Source organism: Perca flavescens, chromosome 9 (assembly GCF_004354835.1).
Source record: "Perca flavescens isolate YP-PL-M2 chromosome 9, PFLA_1.0, whole genome shotgun sequence".
Lineage (NCBI taxonomy): Eukaryota > Metazoa > Chordata > Actinopteri > Perciformes > Percidae > Perca > Perca flavescens.
This window is the reverse complement of record NC_041339.1, coordinates 31,029,560-31,052,075: the sequence shown is the minus strand read 5'-3', so window position 1 is coordinate 31,052,075 and position 22,516 is coordinate 31,029,560. Positions and strand designations below refer to the sequence as shown.

General features: G+C 37.8%; 2 protein-coding genes and 1 long non-coding RNA gene across 5 annotated transcripts in view; 2 read left to right on the top strand and 1 right to left on the bottom strand.

The window, feature by feature from the left end:
* LOC114561036 (complement factor H) overlaps positions 1-22,516 on the top strand; it is a 232,826-nt gene that overhangs the window by 120,238 nt on the left and 90,072 nt on the right. The gene's annotated exons all lie outside the window — the stretch shown is intronic.
* LOC114561038 (complement factor H) overlaps positions 1-22,516 on the top strand; it is a 173,613-nt gene that overhangs the window by 100,779 nt on the left and 50,318 nt on the right. The gene's annotated exons all lie outside the window — the stretch shown is intronic.
* On the bottom strand, positions 3,597-11,328 carry LOC114561047 (uncharacterized). Its single transcript, XR_003693299.1, has 4 exons — positions 11,253-11,328; positions 10,123-10,213; positions 3,742-3,836; positions 3,597-3,642 (listed from the first exon to the last, which is right to left on the bottom strand). It is a non-coding gene; the product is annotated as an uncharacterized LOC114561047 (long non-coding RNA).

Sequence of the window (22,516 nt, the reverse complement as noted above, 5' to 3'; positions counted from 1 at the left end):
CAGAAAAACAGTTTTCCCCCTAAATATTCTATTATCTTCTGTAGGCCTACTGAAGAAGGATGGGATTCTAGAACTGAAGACATATTTATATATATATATATATATATATATATATATATATAATATATATATATATATATAAATATACATTTACATGAGATATACCTTTAAATTTGAAATATATTTAGTTATAAGCCTTATGGTCTTAATTTAGTAAGTTTTTTCCCTGTTCAGTGATTCCCAGACCCCCTGTTGAAGATCCCTGCCCTAGGGCAATAAAGAGAAATTAGCAATGCATTGTTGAAGTCCAGACAACACGTCGTCATTACATTTGGCCTCAGCCCACCAGCCTTTGTTTATGAAAAGCTTATAACCTTTTATGAAACTTTTGGAAGGGTGTAACACGGGTCAAAGAAGAATACAACACATGTTGGAGCAGATCTAAATCACAGGGTAGATACACAAATAATTTTTCACTTTAGTTAAAACATACAAACTTACACCATATGTAGCCTTAAAACTGTATTTGTTGTAGTTGTATGTTACCTGTACAGCTCTCAATCCCAGTCCAACCACTTTTGCACGTTGCATGCATATTGGACTTCTCATTGTGGCTGTAACTTTCAAAGTCACCCTTCAGGTGTTCAGATAGTTTGAAAAACATAACTTTGGAACAAAAACTGTTGTTTAGAAAACTCAAAATTAGAGATTATTTGAGACTTTTACTCAGTGATTGATTTCCCAATAATCTGATTCACAAAATACATTATATTTGGGTTGTAAGCATGAAAACATGTATTGTATACTGGATTTGGGATTGACTGGGAGAATAAGTTTGACAGGTATGGCTGAGATGGTAATTCCTTAAAATCAATAAATTGAATGCATTTAAAAAGCAGTAAAGCAATAACAAAATGTGCCAACACTGAGTTTGTTGTCCTGAACGTCCCTTACCTGTACACGTTGGACTCCCGATCCAACCATCTCCTCTACAGGTTAGAGTGAATTCTCCTCCTTGATAACCATCCCTGCAGCGATAACCGACCTGTTCATTGTAGCGGTATGTCTGCTTGTTATTGAGAACAATATTTGCCTCTCGCAAATTCTTTCTGTTGCATGTTATTTCTAAAAACAAAACAAAACAAACATGTACACATCAAGTGTGTTCTTACGTCAAAACTAATCAGAGCTAACAAGCTGTGCTTTTAAAACAGATTCATATCAGTTTTAAATTTGGATTAGTTTGGTATTCAGTGGATTAGTAAAATAAGATTGGTTAGAAGAAAATCCGAAGCTTGCAAAACTCAAAACCTTTTTACTTTTTATTTTACTGTTACTGCTGTTGTTTAGAAACCTCAAAATGACAGATTATGTGTGACTATTACTCAGTGATTCATTTCCTAATAATGTCTTTAACAAAATTCATTATATAGTGGTGTAAGCATGACTGTACTAGATTTGGGATTGACTGGGAGAATAAATTTGACAGGTTTGGCTGAGATGGTAATTTCTCAAAATCAATAAATTGCATGCATGTGTAAACAAAAAAGCAATAACAAATGTTATTAAATGTTGCATGTGTGGTATCTGGCCCTATAAGTTTAAAGTCTGTATAAAAGCTCAAATATGCGGAGTCATCAGGAGCACTGTGGCAGCGCAGTGGGTAATGATTTAGCTCTCAGTGGAGTGATTTTTGCTGGGATGTTTTGAGTGGAGATCAGTGATTGGTGGCTGACGGGGTTCAAGGGACTGTATGTTAGTTTTGGTACCCCTTCAATGGTCTTTTACCTTTACTTTCCAAACTAACATGTTCCTATGTTATCTAACATGTTACTTAAACATATCCAATATAAGCTATGTTTTTTTAGAGCAAGAGGGAGAGCGACCATTTTGGAAGATCAGGTCTGTTGTCTCTCCGAGCTCTGAAGGGCAAAATATGCGTGGCTTGCATGATTTCATAATCCCCGCATTTTCGTTGCAAAAAAGTCCCATATATCTTAGCAGAAAGTTGAAAAATGTTGCCTTTACTTCACACAAGAGCAGCCATTTTCCCCTGTTGCCTTGGGAACGTTATGAAGTGACGTTATGAAGTGACGTAATTACGCGACGTGAACATCATCGAAAAGTAGGGTGTTGGGGGAATCACTTTTTTTTAAATTTTTCATCAAACCGTAGTTTTTGCAAGTTCCTGCAATTTCAGCGCATAAAATTGCATAAATATCCCGCATATTCCATCGCATTTTTTAAGAAAAGGTGCCGCATAATCAAGGATTTTTGCCCGCAAACAATTACAAAAAACATTTCTGGAAGGACTGAAGTAGTCTTTCATACTGCTGCTTTTGTTTTTTAAGTAAAAACGTGACAGAAAGGATATCCTGGAGGCAGATATTATCAGAGAATACAAGCAGACATACCGCTACAATGAACAGGTCCGTTATGGCTGCAAAGATTGTTATCAAGGAGAATTCACTCTAACCTGTAGAGAAAATGGTTGGATCGGGGAATCCAAGGTGTACAGGTAAGGACGTTCAGGACAACAAAGTCAGTGTTGGCACATGTGCTGTATCTTGAGTTGCGATGACATGTATTTCACACTTGTTAGTACACATAAAAACATAGTTCTAGAAATAGCGATGTGGGGAGTATGGACTTGTAAGCAAAGACATCAAGAGATTGACAGCGTGTGACAGAGTGCAAAAAAGGCCAGAATAATAATGATCTGCTGACTATTCTGGGGCTATATTTTGAAAATAATATGGGCACCTGCTTCTTTTTGAATGTGATCACCAACAGTTATTTCTGTATTTATGTTGTGGGGTGAGGGGTGTGTATGGGAGTGAACGTGAAGTAGCCTTGTAGTGAAGCGGTGTGGAGTACTACGCAACATAATACAGTATTTGCAGATTTATTTCCTCTGCAATGAGCACCATGGTACCAGGACAGATAAATAATGAAGTGACTGAAATGGAAAAAGGGACTTTTATTTCCTGATTTAGTTACAGAGTTTAGTTCCTGGGACTTTTCTAGTGAAAAATAGCCATTAGAGTAGAAATATTAATCCTAACTGGACCAAAAGCTTCTTCTTCACTTTCACAAATATGGATACCAACATTAACAATCATAAATGCAAGATTCATTTTAAAATACCTTGACAGAGTGGATTTGGTGTCCATCCATCTCTGGTGCATGTGGCCCAGGTAGCATCATCTGTGCTCTTGAAGCCTGTCTCACAACTATAGCTTATAGTCTCACCCATTTTTGATTGAAGATGTCCCCAGTATCTGACACCCCAGTAATCCACATGTTGCGGTCTTGATTGCTGCATACGACCTCTAGAATAAGAGACAGACTTGTGTATCTTCAGTAAAGATTGATAATCATCATCACAGGTTAATAAACCGTACACACACAGTAGAGAACAACAATCTCACAGTCTGTCTATGGTTGTACCTGTGCATACTGGTCTGATAGTCCACTCTCCTTTTTCATAACATGTAGTTACTGCTGATTGCTGATTGTTAGAAATGCCGTACTTCTCTCCACAAATGACTCTCAGTCGCTCACCAGGTAAAAACACATTTCTGGAATCAGGGTCATACCTGGTTCCCTCGATTGGCGGCAGAATCAGTCTACATTTTATTGCTGCATTTGTTGGGAAATGAAGCACATCATCTGTTAGCACCAATTTCCACTGGTCAGTGTGATATAACCAATAAATTGTATTAATCAGTTTATACTTACGTTCACACGCAGGTGTGGGGGTCCACTCGGCTCTTATTCCTACTTTTGTGCATTTTGAGGGTCTGTCTTCAGTGGGTTTATATCCAACATTACACCTAAAGTCCAGGACATCATGTTCTTTGTACTCTCGGATATTGTGATCAGGCACATAACCATTTTCTATCGGAGGTACTGCACATTTAATATCTGTTGAACAATACACACAAGCATTAATATTATTACCAATTTTCATATTAAAGGCAAATTATCAGTACTGATGAACTTCATTTGGGAGTAAAATGATGTGCCTATTTTGAACATTCAGAAGTCATTTTTTGAAGATTTTGCCAAATCCTGATGGAAGAACAGGCAAACATTTTTCTTTTCCAAAAAAAGCTTTAAATGCAGTGGTTTGTTTTTTTTCAAGCAAAAATATACCGTCCAGTTCGTCAACTACTGACGCTATAGTGGCATCAACAGAAACTTCTGCATCAGCTGCAGCCATTAACTCTGTTGGTTGACATGATGTTAGACTACATCCGGGGTGTCAAACTCATTTTCACTAAGGGCCACACTGGAAAAAGAGAATCAAATCAAGGGCCAGACATGTAAAGGTTATTGACTTGCTTTTGTTGTAAAATATCTTTGACTGTATTACTGCATGTCGCTTTTTTGACATCGCTGTAGCTCTGTAGTCATTTTTGCATGTTTTTTTCCCGACTTCTTTATGGCTTTCTCAGATTTAAATTGTCGCATTTTTTTGACATTTTTGTCGCATTTTCCGACATTTTTTTATGCTTTTTGTTGCATTTTTGTCGACATAAAGCCCTACAAAAGGCGGCAAAAATGTTCGTTAGCCATCATAGAATTTAGCAAATCAAGCAAAAACAATTATCTTTTCTTTTTTCTTACAACAATGTTTCTGCCTAATAATGAAGGGATTTCTGAGTCTCAAAGTCGGCAAATCTGCCAAATTCTGCTTGGAGTGTCGCGTAACTAAAGTTAAAAAAACACATTCCCGTGTTTTTGGTTTTGGCGCACAACTAGGTGGGCCAAAATCGATTGTGAACCTAAATTGATATGCGGGCGGATCATAATCTGCAAGGGGCCGGATTTGGCCCGAGGGCCTTGAGTTTGACATGTGTGGACTACATTGTGGTCATGACGTGGTTAGTGCTTGTGTTTGGTTTTAATAAGTAGTTGCCAGGTGATTGGTTGCTATGGTGTTTTTTTGCATGTATGCATGCACCTATGCATTTTGGAGGTTGGCCACTCCACTCTCCATTTTCATTACAATACAACTCCGCTGACGCAGGATCTGACAGGATGTAACTGTTGGACTTGCAGCTGAACCGAACTACATTGCCATAGGTTGCTTCCTCTGGGTCCCCATTCACCTGGACATTACTGTCCACATGAATCACTGGGCACTGTTGGGCTGGAAGGAAAAATATGATAAAAATAAATAAATTGGATAACAAAAAATTTCAAATGTATCAACCTATAAGCAGGACATCATGTTCTTTGTACTTTTGTATATCGCGATCAGGCACATAACCATTTTCTATCGGAGGTACTGTACATTTAATCTCTGTTGAAGAATACACACAAGTATTAATATTACTACAAGTTTTCATTAAAAAGGTAAATGATCAGTACTTGTTGAACCTGATTCAAGAAGAGTAAAATGATGTACCTTTCTTAGACATTTGGAGGTAATAATCATCGATAACAGCTTAAATTCCATGAATTCCTAATTTTGTGTATTTTGAAGGTCTGGCTTCAGTGTGTATACATGTAGGATTACAGCTAAAGTGCAGGACTATAGGTATAGCATGACATTAAGAAATTGGCTGTTCGTAATTGTTGAAAAGCTAAGTACATATCTAAGTACGACCTTTTTCACTGGTGGATAAAAACGTTAAACTGGGATTGCATTGATTTTTTTTTTTTTTTTTACCCAGTGTAGATTGGCTGAGCTCACTTACAGCAACTCTCTGTTGCACATTAACACCTTTCCTAAGAGATTAACCAATGCTCTATACTAGCCCAGTCCTGTGCCATTAGCCACTGTGTTTGGTGTGATGGTGCCATTGTCTGTTTAAATTAAAATGAGAAGTTGTCTGCTTTGGAAAATAAAGACTTGACATGGCTTTGATAATTATTTGGAATAATTTTTTGTCCTAACTTGCAGCCAGCAAATACTGCTCATAAGTCCTCATCATTATTTCAATATTTTTATTATTTCTATTAATATTCTGTTTTATTCATTTAATTTATTTTTGCTGTTTGTATGTGATAACGGCGTTGCTGATAGAGTATTGTACATTGTCTCCTGTGGGCGTTATATAATGGTAATGTGTAAATTGACACCATATCATGTTTTAATCATCATTTAAGTTCAACACTGTAAACCCCATAAAAATATAAAAAATAAGTCCTCATAAATGTGTTGTATTGTACAATAGCCATAACATTATACAGTAATGTCACCTTGCTTAAAGCTCCAAGTCATGCTATAGTGTATTTTTGGTTTATAAGACATTATTCACATCAGTTATGATTCATCAGAACAGTTCTCTATAACTGGCTAAAGTTATGGTAGTCATTATGATGTATTCTGTAACCCAGGACTCAGACTCTTCTTTCAAACACTGTTGTCACTTTAACATGGAGGTATAAAACATTAACTTATAATACATAATGTCCACCACTTACAATACTTTATTAACCTTGTTATAAGTTGCCATGATTCTATACATTTTTTAAGATTTATACAAGGGCTTATGAAATATGTCTTATAAATGTGCTTATTATGCATTATAGACATGGCGTTCATAGAAATTGGTAACATAGATTTTCTTTTTGAGCTGGTGTTTTAGGCCCAAAGCATCAACTGACAACAATGTATGTATGTAATGTATGCATGCGTGTTGTTTTCTAACGGCAGTAAAACAACAGAGAAAATGGTCCTGAAATCTGACATGCTTACCATTCTGTAAAGATGACTCACTGTTCAGTAACAGGATAAAAAGCCAAAGAAGGCGCGTAATTACGCGACGTGAACATCATCGAAAAGTAGGGTGTTGGGGGAATCACTTTTTTTTAAATTTTTCATCAAACCGTAGTTTTTGCAAGTTCCTGCAATTTCAGCGCATAAAATTGCATAAATATCCCGCATATTCCATCGCATTTTTTTTAAAAAAGGGCCGATAATCAAGGATTTTTGCCCGCAACAATTACAAAAAAAATTTCTGGAAGGACTGAAGTAGTCTTTCATACTGCTGCTTTTGTTTTTAAGTAAAAACGTGACAGAAAGGATATCCTGGAGGCAGATATTATCAGAGAATACAAGCAGACATACCGCTACAATGAACAGGTCCGTTATGGCTGCAAAGATTGTTATCAAGGAGAATTCACTCTAACCTGTAGAGAAAATGGTTGGATCGGGAATCCAAGGTGTACAGGTAAGGACGTTCAGGACAACAAAGTCAGTGTTGGCACATGTGCTGTATCTTGAGTTGCGATGACATGTATTTCACACTTGTTAGTACACATAAAAACATAGTTCTAGAAATAGCGATATGGGGAGTATGGACTTGTAAGCAAAGACATCAAGAGATTGACAGCGTGTGACAGAGTGCAAAAAGGCCAGAATAATAATGATCTGCTGACTATTCTGGGGCTATATTTTGAAAATAATATGGGCACCTGCTTCTTTTTGAATGTGATCACCAACAGTTATTTCTGTATTTATGTTGTGGGGTGAGGGGTGTGTATGGGAGTGAACGTGAAGTAGCCTTGTAGTGAAGCGGTGTGGAGTACTACGCAACATAACACAGTATTTGCAGATTTATTTCCTCTGCAATGAGCACCATGGTACCAGGACAGATAAATAATGAAGTGACTGAAATGGAAAAAGGGACTTTTTATTTCCTGATTTAGTTACAGAGTTTAGTTCCTGGGACTTTTCTAGTGAAAAAATAGCCATTAGAGTAGAAATATTAATCCTAACTGGACCAAAAGCTTCTTCTTCACTTTCACAAATATGGATACCAACATTAACAATCATAAATGCAAGATTCATTTTAAAATACCTTGACAGAGTGGATTTGGTGTCCATCCATCTCTGGTGCATGTGGCCCAGGTAGCATCATCTGTGCTCTTGAAGCCTGTCTCACAACTATAGCTTATAGTCTCACCCATTTTTGATTGAAGATGTCCCCAGTATCTGACACCCCAGTAATCCACATGTTGCGGTCTTCGATTGCTGCATACGACCTCTAGAATAAGAGACAGACTTGTGTATCTTCAGTAAAGATTGATAATCATCATCACAGGTTAATAAACCATACACACACAGTAGAGAACAACAATCTCACAGTCTGTCTATGGTTGTACCTGTGCATACTGGTCTGATAGTCCACTCTCCTTTTTCATAACATGTAGTTACTGCTGATTGCTGATTGTTAGAAATGCCGTACTTCTCTCCACAAATGACTCTCAGTCGCTCACCAGGTAAAAACACATTTCTGGAATCAGGGTCATACCTGGTTCCCTCGATTGGCGGCAGAATCAGTCTACATTTTATTGCTGCATTTGTTGGGAAATGAAGCACATCATCTGTTAGCACCAATTTCCACTGGTCAGTGTGATATAACCAATAAATTGTATTAATCAGTTTATACTTACGTTCACACGCAGGTGTGGGGGTCCACTCGGCTCTTATTCCTACTTTTGTGCATTTTGAGGGTCTGTCTTCAGTGGGTTTACAGTGGGGGAAATAAGTTTTTGACCCCTTGCTGATTTTGCAGGTTTGCCCACTTACAAAGAATGCAAAAATCTACAATTGTAATCATATGTACATTCTAACAGGGAAAGACAGAATCCCAAAGAAAATTCCAGAAAATCACATCATATGAATTTATTAAAATTGATAACCATCTGATGAGGAAAAACAAGTATTTGACCCCCTGGACAAACAGCATGTTAATATTTTGTAGAAAAGCCATTATTGGCCAGCACAGATGTCAAACGGTTTTTATAGTTGGTGACAAGGTTTGTGCACATTTCGGCAGGGATGTTGGCCCTCCTCCCCTGCAGACAGCCTCCAAATCATTCAGGTTCCGAGGTTGTCGCCTGGCAACTCAATTTTAAGCTCCCTCCAAAGATTTTCAATTGGATTCAGGTCTGGAGACTGGCTAGGCCACTCCAGAACCTTGATGTGCTTCTTCTTCAGCCACTCTTTTGTTGCTTTGGCGGTGTGCTTAGGGTCGTTGTCGTGCTGAAACACCCATCCTCGACCCATCTTCAGCTCTCTCACTGAGGGAAGGAGATGTCGGTCCAGAATTCCACAATACATGGCCCCGTCCCATCCTCCCCTCAATACGATGGAGTTGTCCCGTCCCCTTGGCTGAAAAGCACCCCAAAGCATGATGTTGCCACCACCATGCTTGACGGTGGGGATGGTGTTCTTTGGGTTGTACTCTGTGTTCTTTGCCCTCCAAACACGACGAGTTGGGTTGAGGCCAAAAAGTTCTATTTTGGTCTCATCTGACCACATCACCTTCTTCCAGGCCTCTTCTGAGTTGTCCAGGTGGTGAATGGCGAACTTCATGCGGGCCTGTACATGTTTCTTCTTGAGCAGGGGACCTTGCGTGCGCTGCAGGATTTCAATCCATGACGGCGTAGTGTGTTACCAACCGTTTCTTTTGTAACTGTGGTCCCAGCTGCCTTCAGTTGATTCATCAGTTCCCCCTTGTGGTTTTGGGATGATTCCTCACCGTTCGCATGATCAGGGACACCCCACGAGGCAAGATCTTGTGTGGAGGCCCAGACCCGAGGGAGGTTGGCGGTGGTGTGGTGCTTCTTCCATTTCCTGATAACTGCACCGACAGTTGATCTTTTCTCTCAAGTTGCTTTCCGATTCTCTTGTAGCCCATCCCAGCCTTGTGCAGATCAACAATTTTGTCCCTGATGTCCGTAGAAAGCTCTTTGGTCTTGCCCATGGTGGTGATGTTGGATGCTGGTTGTTTGGGTGTTGACAGGTGTCTTTTATACAGGTAACGAGGTGAGGCAGGTGTATTTGATGTAGATAATTGGTTCGGATTGGGGCTGTGTCTTAAAGAAAGACTTAAAGAAAGACTAACTGGCTTGTAGGAGCCAGAATACTTGCTGTTTGTCCAGGGGTCAAATACTTGTTTTTCTCATCAGATGGTTATCAATTTTAATAAATTCATATGATGTGATTTTCTGGAATTTTCTTTGGGATTCTGTCTTTCACTGTTAGAATGTACATATGATTACAATTGTAGATTTTTGCATTCTTTGTAAGTGGGCAAACCTGCAAAATCAGCAAGGGGTCAAATACTTATTTCCCCCACTGTATATCCAACATTACACCTAAAGTCCAGGACATCATGTTCTTTGTACTCTCGGATATTGTGATCAGGCACATAACCATTTTCTATCGGAGGTACTGCACATTTAATCTCTGTTGAACAATACACACAAGCATTAATATTATTACCAATTTTCATATTAAAGGCAAATTATCAGTACTGATGAACTTCATTTGGGAGTAAAATGATGTGCCTATTTTGAACATTCAGAAGTCATTTTTTGAAGATTTTGCCAAATCCTGATGGAAGAACAGGCAAACATTTTTCTTTTCCAAAAAAAGCTTTAAATGCAGTGGTTTGTTTTTTTTCAAGCAAAAATATACCGTCCAGTTCGTCAACTACTGACGCTATAGTGGCATCAACAGAAACTTCTGCATCAGCTGCAGCCATTAACTCTGTTGGTTGACATGATGTTAGACTACATCCGGGGTGTCAAACTCATTTTCACTAAGGGCCACACTGGAAAAAGAGAATCAAATCAAGGGCCAGACATGTAAAGGTTATTGACTTGCTTTTGTTGTAAAATATCTTTGACTGTATTACTGCATGTCGCTTTTTTGACATCGCTGTAGCTCTGTAGTCATTTTGCATGTTTTTTTCCCCGACTTCTTTATGGCTTTCTCAGATTTAAATTGTCGCATTTTTTTGACATTTTTGTCGCATTTTCCGACATTTTTTTATGCTTTTTGTTGCATTTTTGTCGACATAAAGCCCTACAAAAGGCGGCAAAAATGTTCGTTAGCCATCATAGAATTTAGCAAATCAAGCAAAAACAATTATCTTTTCTTTTTTTTACAACAATGTTTCTGCCTAATAATGAAGGGATTTCTGAGTCTCAAAAGTCGGCAAATCTGCCAAATTCTGCTTGGAGTGTCGCGTAACTAAAGTTAAAAAACACATTCCCGTGTTTTTGGTTTTGGCGACAACTAGGTGGGCCAAAATCGATTGTGAACCTAAATTGATATGCGGGCGGATCATAATCTGCAAGGGGCCGGATTTGGCCCGAGGGCCTTGAGTTTGACATGTGTGGACTACATTGTGGTCATGACGTGGTTAGTGCTTGTGTTTGGTTTTAATAAGTAGTTGCCAGGTGATTGGTTGCTATGGTGTTTTTTGCATGTATGCATGCACCTATGCATTTTGGAGGTTGGCCACTCCACTCTCCATTTTCATTACAATACAACTCCGCTGACGCAGGATCTGACAGGATGTAACTGTTGGACTTGCAGCTGAACCGAACTACATTGCCATAGGTTGCTTCCTCTGGGTCCCCATTCACCTGGACTTTACTGTCCACATGAATCACTGGGCACTGTTGGGCTGGAAGGAAAAATATGATAAAAATAAATAAATTGGATAACAAAAATTTCAAATGTATCAACCTATAAGCAGGACATCATGTTCTTTGTACTTTTGTATATCGCGATCAGGCACATAACCATTTTCTATCGGAGGTACTGTACATTTAATCTCTGTTGAAGAATACACACAAGTATTAATATTACTACAAGTTTTCATTAAAAGGTAAATGATCAGTACTTGTTGAACCTGATTCAAGAAGAGTAAAATGATGTACCTTTCTTAGACATTTGGAGGTAATAATCATCGATAACAGCTTAAATTCCATGAATTCCTAATTTTGTGTATTTTGAAGGTCTGGCTTCAGTGTGTATACATGTGGGATTACAGCTAAAGTGCAGGACTATAGGTATAGCATGACATTAAGAAATTGGCTGTTCGTAATTGTTGAAAAGCTAAGTACATATCTAAGTACGACCTTTTTTCACTGGTGGATAAAAACGTTAAACTGGGATTGCATTGATTTTTTTTTTTTTTTTTACCCAGTGTAGATTGGCTGAGCTCACTTACAGCAACTCTCTGTTGCACATTAACACCTTTCCTAAGAGATTAACCAATGCTCTATACTAGCCCAGTCCTGTGCCATTAGCCACTGTGTTTGGTGTGATGGTGCCATTGTCTGTTTAAATTAAAATGAGAAGTTGTCTGCTTTGGAAAATAAAGACTTGACATGGCTTTGATAATTATTTGGAATAATTTTTTGTCCTAACTTGCAGCCAGCAAATACTGCTCATAAGTCCTCATCATTATTTCAATATTTTTATTATTTCTATTAATATTCTGTTTTATTCATTTAATTTATTTTTGCTGTTTGTATGTGATAACGGGCGTTGCTGATAGAGTATTGTACATTGTCTCCTGTGGGCGTTATATAATGGTAATGTGTAAATTGACACCATATCATGTTTTAATCATCATTTAAGTTCAACACTGTAAACCCCATAAAAATATAAAAAATAAGTCCTCATAAATGTGTTGTATTGTACAATAGCCATAACATTATACAGTAATGTCACCTTGCTTAAAGCTCCAAGTCATGCTATAGTGTATTTTTGGTTTATAAGACATTATTCACATCAGTTATGATTCATCAGAACAGTTCTCTATAACTGGCTAAAGTTATGGTAGTCATTATGATGTATTCTGTAACCCAGGACTCAGACTCTTCTTTCAAACACTGTTGTCACTTTAACATGGAGGTATAAAACATTAACTTATAATACATAATGTCCACCACTTACAATACTTTATTAACCTTGTTATAAGTTGCCATGATTCTATACATTTTTTAAGATTTATACAAGGGCTTATGAAATATGTCTTATAAATGTGCTTATTATGCATTATAGACATGGCGTTCATAGAAATTGGTAACATAGATTTTCTTTTTGAGCTGGTGTTTTAGGCCCAAAGCATCAACTGACAACAATGTATGTATGTAATGTATGCATGCGTGTTGTTTTCTAACGGCAGTAAAACAACAGAGAAAATGGTCCTGAAATCTGACATGCTTACCATTCTGTTGTAAAGATGACTCACTGTTCAGTAACAGGATAAAAAGCCAAAGAAGGTGAAAGAGTCTCATTGTGAAGATCCAGGAATCGCTGTATTTAGGAACTCCACTCTTTGAGGCTGAGGTAATGTTTTTCCTCTTAGAGTTATTCAGATTGAAGTCTGTCTGTGCAGTAGAAATGCAGACATTTGCAGTGAAGTAGTCTCACACCCCACCAACACACACACTCATACACGCACCCACACATACGCACCCACACATACGCACGCACGCACGCACGCAAGCAAACACACACCCACACGTATTTACACAGTTTCCCAAAACAAGGAATGAGATTAGAAATGTAAACAAATCCAAACAGCATTTTGCAATATTGGTTTAATTTAGTAATTTAGTAATTTCAGCTTTCAGACATGGATTTACTTGGGTCAAGGAATCAGGGTCAGGAATGGTTATAAAATAGTAAAATAATAGAACGTTTTTACCAACATGCTATCATTAAAGACCACAAACAATGCTGTAAATCTTGGTGTAGTCATGGACTCAGACCTACAGTTTAACATAGCAGGCAGCACGGTGGCTCAGTGGTTTGCACTTCTGCCTCGCAGCAAGAAGGTTCTGGGTTCAAACCCAGATCTTCTCAGGCCTTTCTGTGTGAAGTTTGCATGTACTTATGTGGGTTTCCTCCGGTTGCTCTGGTTTCTTTCCCCATTGAAAAGTAGCCGACTTGCTAACACTGGTGCATTTAAAGAAATGTTCATTGATGTGCATTGTCATAAACAAAAAAAAAACATCCACATTAAGATGAGATACAAAATCAGCCATGTAAGACTATATCAGGCATTAAAGGACTTATGTCTCAGCTTGATTTATAAAAACTTGTCCATGCCATCTTTAACAGGCTTGACTACCGTAGTTTTGTTTTTAAATGTCTCTTTTAGAAGTCCTCTAAAGACCAGGAGAGATCACATCACTCCAGTTCTCAGATATTTTAACTGGCTTCCCGTTTGTGATATAAGTTATTTTAAAATAGTGATAGTGCTTTAGGGCCAAAAATACATTTCTTCTTTATTAGAATTGTTACAGATACCAGCACTAAAATACAATATCTTTTCCTTCTGGTTGATCATTCACATGTTTGTCCAGACAGCTCATGTAACTTCCAGTCAACTGAAGCTTTTACTGGCAAGAGGACAGGGTCATCCCACCATCAGAACACCCCCACAATCAATGGGTGGCTCAGTGGCTCTTCCTTTGGTACACCTGATCTCAGGTTCATTACTATGGGCTTAATGTGGGCTTTTGGTCATGGCTCAATTTTAAAGATTATTTTGTGGGCATTTTCAGCCTTTATTTTGATAGGACAGCAGAAGACATGAAAGGGAGAAAGAGAGGGAATGACATGCAGCAAAGGACCGCAGGTCAGAGTTGAACCCGGGCACACTGCATCGAGGACAGAACCTCTATATATGGGCGCCCGCTCTACCAACTGAGCTATCTGGGCACCCATGGCTCAATTTGAATGCACTATTATGTTTCCTCATGATATCAGTATTTATCGTGCAGGATATAATGGACACATTTTGTTAACGGGAGGAATGACTTTAAAAGCACACTGCATACATACTAGTGGGGGAAAACATACACATATCCTTACCAATGCAACATGTCCATTACAATTAAATCCTGCATCTGAAATCATCGAGGTGGAGCTATTTTGATCTACTTTATGTTAGTAGTTTACTTCAGTGTTTCCAAATCTAGGGGTGGGGCCCCTCTACAGTTCCACAAGATAAATCTGAGGGGCTGTGAAAAGAAGAAAAAACTAAAGAATTTGTATAGATAATTTGACCTCTATACACTTTAAACAGTGATTGGAAGGTAACCATCTAAGAAGTTTAGAAGAGAAGTCCTCAGCTAGACTGCATTTTTTTCATACGGTGCCACCAGAGAAAAAAAAAGGTCAGGAACCACTGGCTTAATCTTTAACAATGTGTTGTTTTACATGAGGTTATCATTCCTTTTTTTTTTAAATGTAAAATTGTCATCTGAAAAATAACTCTCTCATCTGTCAACTATAGTGGAGTAAAAAATATTTTGCTCTGAAATGTAGCAGGAGTAAAACTGTAAAGTAGCATAAAATAGAAATACTCAAGTAAAGTACAAGTACCTTCAAACAGTAAATGTACTTAGCTACTTTTCAACCCTGTTACAGTCGTGTGTCCAGCATCGGGGAGAATACTATTTATTTAGTACCTGAATGTACCTAAATGATTTATTAAGAGTATGAAAAGTAAATCCTCTAAATGCAAATGTTGTGCTTAACAGCACTGCAGGCGTGACTAATACATACAAAAATTTACCAAATGCTTTAATAAAACAATACATATGAGGTGAAAAAACAGACTGCGTGAACATGTATGTTTTATTAAAACTGTCTCAGTTGACAGAGCAGAAGTAGGTACAAAAGATCAGTTAATAACTGTACTTCTTGTTAATTGTTTACATGTTTGTCCAGCCAGATCATGGTTATCACATCCAGTTAACTAAAAACCTTTACTGGCAAGTGGGCAGGTTCATCACACCATCAATACACTGCGCACTCATGGACACTGTGCTGGTATGTCTATGACCTTCAGTACAAGTGAACATGATAAAATCATTATGGACTGAATACAGCTTATCAAAATGACCATATCTGAAGGCAATATTATATCTGTTCATGAGCTCTCTATCCACAATACAGGGTTCTGCAAGAGATAACAGATAAACAGAACTTTAATAATGGGACATTATTTCACATCATACTCCATGTATAATTATTACTTATATTGGATAAAAAATATAATAATAACACTATTCTAAAATGCAAAATATATTTAGAGATTAAACACTGAATAGGTCTTCCCAAATGTAATCAGTAACATGCTCTTCTACTGCTGTTAGAGAAGTCTGAGGCTGCTTGGCTTCTGTCAAGTCACCTCCTGATCTGTCTTTGTATTCCCTATAATGATTTAATTCACTTTCCTAACTTTCTTCTTTTTTGACATTGGTTTTATCACACAAGTTGTTCTGTACATTTTGTGTTGTTGTGTTTGTTATGTACTTTTTATTTATGTAGCCTGATGTTGTTTATCTATGTCAGGGTTTATCCTGGCTCAGAATGGGCCTTTTTTTTTTTTTTTGGAAACTACACACAACAGTGTACATGATCGGTTGGCGTACAGTAAAGGCAATGCGTCTGTGCTACCTTATTTGATAGAAATCAATGTACTTACCTTTTATTTCTGACGCTTTGACCCAAAAGAAATGCCGATACTGCATTCTCCCTCTGAACAATCTTCAGAGGAAGACACAGCATCTATAAAACAAATGTGTTCTTTCACCTCTCTTGTAATTAAATTTTTTGGGTCTATCTGCCATTGGCTGTTCAAGTGAAAACATTAACTGGCAAAAAAAATTTTTTTAACCCGCCATAAAACTGCATTGGATGGTATTAAACGCTGTGGCTCAATGTATTGATGTCACAAAACATACTCTTGGCGGTTAGTGTGAAATTCTCCTCTGTGATACCCGACCAGTACCACTGCTAATCGAACCGGGCAGTGAGCGAGATAAGTAAGCCAACAGTGGACATTGAGGCACAGTCAAAGAATTTCATTAGAATTATTGATGGTCATACGTTGCATACCGTGTAGGGGTGGGCGAGATGGCCAAAATCTTCTACCATGGTATGTAATTTCATATCACGCTTATGGCAAATATAACACTACAGTAATTGTTCTGTAAATACATAAAGAAATGGTTCAAAATAACTATATCATACTTTATCACATCTGATTATTATCTTCTTCATTTTCCCTACAGACAAATACAATTGCCTCACATGAGACAACACTTAAAAAAGTTTTAAGGTTCCTGAGAACAATGGGCCTCATTCACCAATATCTTCCTAAGTTTTCTCTTAAATATGTTCTTAAGAAGGTTCCTAAGAAAAGTCTACGCCGGATTCATGAATCTTAAACAGCAGAATTGTTCGCATCTGTGTTCATAGGATTGATGAATCCCACGTCTTCGTAACTGAAAGTGCGTGCCACTTGTTCCTAATTAGCATAAGAAAACGGCCCGCAAATTCCCATATAAGGACATGACACTTCCTGTGCACCTCCCGGGAGATTGTTGGAGCAGCGGTCGAGGAAGTACTGAATCTCAGTACTTAAATAAAAGTACAAATAACCAGAGACATATTTACTTTAGTAAAAGAAAAAAGGTGTCCACTACCACAAACAAAGCCTGGCTTTTTAAAAGAAGTTCCTATCCTAACCAGCATAAAACGGAAATGTGTTGTTAGAATCGGAATGTTTTTTACTATGTTTTATTTATGGATGTATTGTATTTTCTTTAACCATGCAAGTAAGCAAATAAAGTGTGTGAAGCAGCGCAAATGGGGATGTGAACAGGTCCAGCCAAATAAATAAGATATGAACGTGTCTTACGCAGCCTGGCAGAGGGGTAAACGATGGAGAGAAATAGATATAGCAGCTTTGATTTAAAAACGGGAATAAAAAAAAACAACGTTTGCATTTTCACTTTTACCGGAGGTTGTATTACCGAGGGTCGGCGGCGCTGCGCCCGGGCTCTGGAGCACCGGAACCGGCTTGGATCGGCGGTGCCCCATATATACAGTATCTATGGCAACCAAACTTCACTGGTGAGACAAACGTGTGACGGTCAGGAAAACGTTTTGGCAGGGGGCAAACTGATCAGAAAATGTAACGGAACATTGTAGAAATGTAGTGGAGTAGAAAGTATAGATAATTGCTGCAAAATGTTACAAAGTAAAAGTCAAAAGTAGGCTATGCACTATTGAGTCTACTTAAGTAAAGTACAGATACGTGAAAAATTTACTAAAGTACAGTTAGGACGAATTTGTACTTTGTTACATTTTACCACTGCATTTTGGCCCCATAAATAGCGATCAATCACCAAATAATGCAAGATTTAATCAGTTTAATTGCTGATGTAAATTGCAGTGTTAGTGTTTTTTTGCATACTATGATATTTTTTTTCAACAAATGATCAGAAATACAATACAGTACAATACTATCATTGTAAACGACTGCAGAATTAAATAAAATGCAGTAAGCAATCATTTGGAGCAAATTGTCATCACTCAAATGTGCGTAAGAGTGCTTTTCAGTGTTAAGTAGATTTTGTTCTTAGCTAAGAACAAATCCAAGTTAAGAAAACATTAGTGAATGCCAGAATCTTCGTAAAAAGTTCGTAAAAAGAGTTTTAGAACACATTTCTTTGTAAGAACGGTTGGTGAATGAGGCCCAATAATTTCAAGTATTACAAGGTTAAAGATTAAAGGTAAACAGGTTACTGGAAAAATTAAAAAACACAGAAATGATAAATAATTTGTATTTTAGAGTATTCCAAAAGAAAAAAAAGACTTATCCTGCAGGATTTGCTCATCTTTTATAAAAAACAACTGATGAAACAACGTTAAAAAAAAATATGTGCAAATATCTGGTAATCAACTCTAGCTTGTATCATTTTTATACAAGTTATTTTAAAAGGCTGGGATGCCTCCTCCTGCTCTGTATTTACATGTCCAAATTTCGTTACCTTGAAAGCAGCTGGATTTGTGAGATTGTAAGAATCACAAGATCCCTCGATAATGGCTCTTGAGGTCGAAACATGGATATTTGGTGGAAACGGTGTGCCAAATTTGTTTTCCTAGGATAGAAAAGGCATGGGGATGGCATGACCCGCCCTACTTTCCCCTAATTGGCCAGTAATTATCGCCTGCTGTAGTTGGGTTGGTTTAGTTTAAGCAAGAGGAGGGATTGGTTAGGGTAAGAATGTCAGGGTAAGCCAATCAGTGGCAGAGTAGGGTGGGAAATGCCTTCGCCATCATAGGAAAAAAAATACTCATAAACGATGGGGCGCTTGGATATCCATGTACAAAGGCTCTGTCCTTGTCGCAGCGGCTGCAGGTTCGAATCCGACCTGCGCCCTTTGATGCATGCCATTCCCCCCTTTCTATCCCCTTTCACATCTTCACTTGTCCTATATAATAAAAGCCTAAAATGCCCAAAAACTAATTTTAAAAATAAGTAAATAATAATACTCATGAACAGTACTGAATTGCCAAGTCTCTAACCGTGGACACGTTGCTACGGTTGCACGGTATACCGCCATAATCACCCAACCCTGATGCCGTTGCAGAGTTGATGCAAAACAAAATGTGGTCAATCAACTCATGTTTTACAGTGATGAAAGTTTGTAGTGAAGTAGCTTCATTTAGCAACCCGTCAATGGTAAGTGACCTCTTTTAATTTTATTTGCCACCATAGATTTTCAATCGCATTTGGTGAGTGGCGGGTGCTAATTTTGTACACTGGTTCTACTGTCAGCATAATTTAAAACACAGTGTTGTGTGTTAATTATTCTGTAGTTCTTGTCTATCTTCATTATGTTATGTTTAAATCAAGCGGCTACATGCAAACATTGGAAACAATATCAGCTTTAACATACTGTATGCAAAATCCTCAAAGGGTGCAACATGAAAACTGTGAAAGGAGTTGTTACTTACTGAGGCATCTCATCTGTCCGGGTCCATTCACCATTGTGGCAGGTTTTGTAAGCCTCACCCTCCATGGTGAAGTAATTCTGACAGCTGTATTCAACCCTTTCTCCATGTCTGTACTGGGATTTAACAGTTCCCCTGGTGTCTGCATCTGCAATGTGTGGTGGTGTCCTACAACCTGAAGGAGCTAAAATAACATAAAACAAACACACACACACACACACACACACACACACACACACACACACACACACACACACACACACACACACAAACACAAATAAGTAATTTCCTGGAAAAGTTCTTTGTCTTTTTTTGTTTGTATATGTCCACACTGACAGTTAATTAGGTACACTTAAATAAAATGAATACAACAGCTCTGCAATGCATCCTATACCCATCATTTTCCTAGATAAGGAGCAAGGGGAAAAGAAAAGAATTGATTTACCTCCACATGTTGGGAAGGGATCACTCCACTGTCCGCCTGCTAAACATTCAACCTCAGCTTTCCCTCTTAGATAGTCTCCACGCCGGCGGCAAGTAAACGTCAACTTTTCTCCTGTTCTGAGTTGATCGCCTGGTTCATGTGTGGTGAGTTGTAAGCCTTCTGATGGACCTGGGACTTTGCAGTTTTCTGTTTTTAAAAAGAGAATCTCTTTAATCAAGGGGTTTAAACAGTATAAACAGCAACATATTTTTTTCTCGATTGCTTAAGCGACCGGTTTTCAAAAACACTACACACCCAATTAACACAACCACACACCCAATCAGCAGAACACCTCAGACCCTTTGCTTAATGAAACACTCTTGCAAAACTATACACTAATTTATAAAAAAAACATATTTTGTTACCATATGAAACACATGTTTCATTTGACTTAATTCAGTTTGAACCAGTTAAACACTGCTGTTGCTAACCTAAAACACTTTTAGCAAGTCTACTTCTCAGTGATTAGAGTACCATAAATTATGTACACAGAGAAATATATACAATAAAGTCACTACACAAGACCAATGCTGCAGACTGAAGAAAATATAATTTATTTCCCTCCATATACATCAATCAATCATCATGTCAACATCGATAATCACAACAAAACATGTAGACACTGTTAGCTCAGCAAACAACAGAGACATATAAAATACTGAATCCAGTACAGGTTACAATTACAATTGAAAATACTGTACAGAAAATACTAGACTTACCTGCTGCATTTTTATAGTGCTTAATCCTGATTGGTGTGTCTACAATTAAGCAATCATGTGTTTGCGCACCTGATGGCTGTGTTTCACAGATTGGCTCACAGGTGTGGTCATTTGACAGTGCTTTGGAATTGCAAGAAGTGACATCATGATATACTGTACTTCTGTCTCTAATGTATACACATGTGTTTAGTGTTTTGCAAATCAATGTGTGTAATGTTTTGGAAGAACTGTGAAGCTTACATTGTGCTTATATTGGTGCACATCTGGGCCAATGTTTTGCTCCTTGAGTGTAAGGTAGCGATAGTTGGGTAACACTTTTGATTTCAGTGTGTAAGCAATCGGCAAGTTTGCGAGTGTCCAAATCTTTGAAACATTACCTGCAAATGTATTTATTGGAATTATACAAAGATACAACAACAAGACAAGATACAATAGACAACTTTTTTTTTAGCGAACATACCCTAAAAACCGACACTTACAGACTAGCTGGTGAACATAGAGGATCATTTAGCCGCTAAAAGGTAAATATTTTTTTTATGAAATGGTGGAGACCAAAATGGAGCTAAAAGGAGAGTGAATGGTTGAGTTTCGTACCCAAAGTTGACTTCAAATGAATGATAATGTATGTATATATTTCTGTGTTTCTGTATTTTCGCATGTATGTATAACATAAATATTGTGTACAGAATTATTAGTTTTTATCTTAAAGGGTTTACCTTCACAAGTGGGGAAATGGATGATCCCACTGTCCATCTTGACCACATCTCAGCACTGAACTGCCATTCAGATATTTCCCAGGTCCTTCACAGATGAATGCGAGGAGGCGGTCAGGAAGAATGGGATTGTCATTTTCTGGTAAACCTATTACTGTAACCCTCCATCTGCAGGCGGGGGGTTGCAGCTTGATGGTGAACCTAAATACAAACAGTCCGTAAGGTCAATGAAGATAAATAAAACTAGCTGAACAGGCAAGTTTTTGATGTGTAAATACACCCACATTTTATCAGCACAAAGTTGTTGTTGCAGAAAAAAAAAAAGAGCTAAAGGCCACTGAAATCCTTCAGACTTCCCACATTTAGGTTTGTTTTGCTTTGAACAAACAGATTTATTTATTTGCTCAAAATTGAATTCAGTGAAATAGCTTAATGCAGTTTTTTTTTTATAAACCTCAGCACCATCATCTGTGTTTGAATTACTCTAAAGTTATTCACAAATTTCCAAATGTTTGCATACACACTGTTATCATCATCTTGAACAATTAATTGTTTACAAATAGGTGTACAGTTGAGTCAAAACCGCCATACATATGTGCCACATACTTTTACAAATGAAGCCCTTTTCTGAAAGGGACTTAGCATATGTTTTCTTTCCCCAAACTCTAAGATGATAACGTTTAAAAAGTAAAATTAAACACATCTTTCAACAGTGTAAGCAGAGTACTGCAGTGGCGTGAACAGACAATTCACTTCGTTCCCTGTTGCACGTTCCTGGTGCCCTGTTGTCAGCCAGCCCTCGCTGGAGCATACATATCTGATTGTTGGACTGGATGTAGTATAACCAGGTTCACAAGTGAAATGTATCAGTTCTCCTTCTTAGTACTCTTGACAAATGGGCATGAGGAACATCTGGGAGCTTTGAACAGGCTAAGAGACAAAACATGGCGACATCAGAAAGGTCCTCACTGTCTTACCTGATTGCATCAAATACAGATGGATAAAGGGG